We start from the raw sequence: 3,322 nt of genomic DNA on the forward strand, positions 1-3,322 counted from the left end.
GAAAAGATGTCCATCATACATCTCTGAAATGTGGATAGTGCACCACACAGACCAAAAGAAACTCGTCTGAAGGTGAACGTACCAAATGGACAAGTGAAGGTAGTCTTCTCCTGATCTTCTGGAGCGATACAAATCTGATTACAACCCGAATAGCCATCCAGAAGACAATAATACTCATGATCGACCAACCTGTCAAGCATCTGATCAATGAAGGGCAATGGAAAGTGGTCCTTCCTAGTGGCTTTGTTCAACTTCCGATAGTCCATGCAGACTCTCCACTCCGTGACTATCCTTGTCGGAATAAGCTCATTCTTCTCATATGCTACCATAGTAATTCCACCTTTTTTTGGTACACATTGAATCGGGCTTACCCATGAACTGTCAGAGATAGGATAGATGATCCCTGCATCTAGCCACTTCATAATTTCTTCTTCACTACTTCTTTCATGATAGGATTAAGTCTTCTTTGCTGCTCAATTGTAGGCTTGCTACCTTCCTCTAGCAGAATTTTATGCATGCAATAAGAAAGGCTGATTCCCTTGATATCTGCTACAGTCCATCCAATTGCCGACTCGAACTCTCTTAGAATCCTCAAAAGCTTTTCCTCATCACTACCTGAAAGGTCAAATGCAATAATAACAGGTAGAGTAGATGCATCACCTAAAAATGTATACCTCAAATGCTCAGGTAAAGGTTTAAGCTCAAGAGAGGGGGCTTCTTCAATAGAAGGCTTGAGGCGTTTAGGAACTTTATTCAATTCCTCCATTCTAAGAGTTTCAAAAGGCATATCAATTTTCCTTTTCCAGGGCGAAGCATTCAAATATTGTAATTGTTCTTCACCTTCGTCATCTTCACTGTCTGAATTTCCCAATAAGGCTTTTTCTAAGGCATCAGACCTTAGCAATTGGTCAAGTTCTGAAGTAACCACAGAATTGACCAACTCCACTTTTAAACACTCCTCATTATCAGTAGGAAATTTCATAGCATTGAACACATTAAAGGTAACATCCTGATCCAGCACTCGCATTGTAAGCTCACCCTTCTGCACATCTATCAAGGTCCGGCCAGTTGCCAAGAAAGGTCTTCCCAAGATTATGGGAATCTTCTTGTCCTCCTCGAAATCAAGAATTACAAAATCAGCAGGAAAGATGAGTTTATCAACCTTGACCAAGACATCCTCCACAATACCTCGCTGATATGTAATAAAACGGTCGGCCAACTGTAAAGTCATATACGTCGATTTAGTTCCAACTGCTTAAAAATTGACAAAGGCATCAGATTGATGTTAGCTCCCAAATCACATAAACATCTATCATAAGACACTTTTCCAATAGTACATGGAATAGTGAAGCTTCCTGGATCTTTAAGCTTTGGAGGCAACTTCTGCTGCAGCACAACAATGTATTCCTCCGTGAGAGCGACAGTCTCTAAATCATCTAGCACCTTTTGAGAGAGAATACCTTTCATTAACTTTGCATAAATAGGCATCTGCTCGAGAGCCTCAGCAAAAGGTATGTTGATATGAAGTTTCTTGAACACCTCCAGAAACTTCTCAAATTACTTGTCCAGCTTTTTCTTCTGCAGCCTCTTAGGAAAAGGTGGTGGAGGATATATCTGTTTCTCCCCTGTATTACCCTCAGGCGGAGTGTGCTCAACAGTAATCTTCCTTGGTTCCACTTCTACTTCCTGCTGCTTTGCTTCTTTCTCAACCTCAGCTTCTTCAGTCAACTCTTAAGTTTGTTCGGGATTTGCAACCTTCCCAGACCTCAAAGTGATTGCCTTTACCTGCTCTTTAGCTTTCTTCCATCCTGGCACTTCCGTGTCACTAGGTAATGTACCAGGCTGACGATTAAGCAATGCATTGGCAATTTGCTCAATTTGATTTTCCAAGGTCTTGATAGAAACAACTTGGATCTTGCACATAAGCTTCAACTCCTCAAGTTCAGATTTTTCATTAGCTTGTTGCAGCTGGAGTTGTTATCTTGGTGCATATTGTGGTTGCTGAAAACCTGGGGGGTTGTACTGCTTAGCTGGATATTGCTGATAAGGCTGTTGAACCAGATTCTGAGCGTTGCTCCAGCTGAAATTAGGATGATTGCGGTTGTTACGATGATAGGTGGCTGGCACTGGTTGTTGTGATCGTTGGAAGTTGCTCACAAACTAAGCTGATTCACTAAAGATTGCGCACTGATCAGTTTCATGGGCACCAGCACCAAGTTCACAGACACTGGTGATTTGATTAACTCCATAATAAGCCGAAGAGTCCACCTTCATTGTCAAAGCCTTAAGTTGGGCAGCGATAGCAGTTGCTGCGTCCAACTCCAGAATTCCTGCTACCTTTCCCTGAGTCAGTCTCTGGGAAGGATTCTGGTATTCATTAGAAGCCATCAGTTCAATAAGTTCATAAGTTTCATCGTAGCTCTTAGCCCACAAGGCTCCTCCTGATGCTGCATGAAGCATGGGTCTAAAAGTAGCACCCAATCCATTGTAGAAGCAATTAATAATCATCCAATCAGGCATGCCATAGTGTGGGCACTTCCTTAACATCTCCTTATATCGATCCCAAGCCTCACACAGAGATTCTCCAGTTTGCTGAGCAAACTGAGTGAGAGCATTCCTGATTGCAGCAGTCTTCACTATAGGGAAGAATTTAGTGAGAAACTTTTGTGCCAGATCTTCCCATTTAGTGATAGACCCTGGTGGTAGAGAATGTAACCAGCTCTTAGCCTTGTCCCTTAGAGAGAATGAGAAGAGTCGCAGCTTGATAGCATCTCTAGTCACATCATTAAACTTGAAGGTGTCACAGATCTCGATGAAATCCCTGATGTGCATGTTGGGGTCTTCCGTAGGGGAACCTCCAAACTGAACTGAGTTCTGTATCATCTGAATCGTGCTTGCCTTGATCTCAAAAGTGTTAGCCCTGATGGCTGGTCTGACGATGCTCGACTGAATGTCATTAATCTGAGGCTGAGAATAGTCCATCAAAGCCTTTGGATTTTCTGCTTTATCTCCCATCGCTACTACAACCGGTTCTTCGACTTTATCTTCTTCTTCTACCTTCTTTTCTTCCTCAACAACTTCCCTTCGAACTACCACAAGTTCTTCCTCGGCTTTATCCAGTGTTCTCTTACGAGTACGCGAACGCGTATACATACACCCTCGCTAGAGTACCTGAAATAAGACAAGGAAGCAGATAAGTAACAATGTCCGAGTCAATAAACTTTAACGACCACTGATGGAAAGCACATAAACTATTAATTAATACTGTAGTCCCCGGCAGCGGCGCCAAAAACTTGTTAGTCACTAAACACGCGCTAATAAT

The 3,322-nt window shown here is 42.4% G+C and overlaps 1 non-coding gene across 1 annotated transcript; it reads left to right on the plus strand.

Annotated features, from left to right (window-relative positions):
- Positions 1-2,518: 2,518 nt before the first annotated feature.
- On the plus strand, positions 2,519-2,625 carry LOC141676134 (small nucleolar RNA R71). The gene has a single exon (XR_012556740.1). It is a non-coding gene; the product is annotated as a small nucleolar RNA R71 (small nucleolar RNA).
- The last annotated feature ends 697 nt before the right edge of the window (positions 2,626-3,322 follow it).

The sequence above is a fragment of the Apium graveolens genome, chromosome 7 (genome assembly GCF_009905375.1).
Source record: "Apium graveolens cultivar Ventura chromosome 7, ASM990537v1, whole genome shotgun sequence".
NCBI classification, from domain to species: Eukaryota; Viridiplantae; Streptophyta; class Magnoliopsida; order Apiales; family Apiaceae; genus Apium; species Apium graveolens.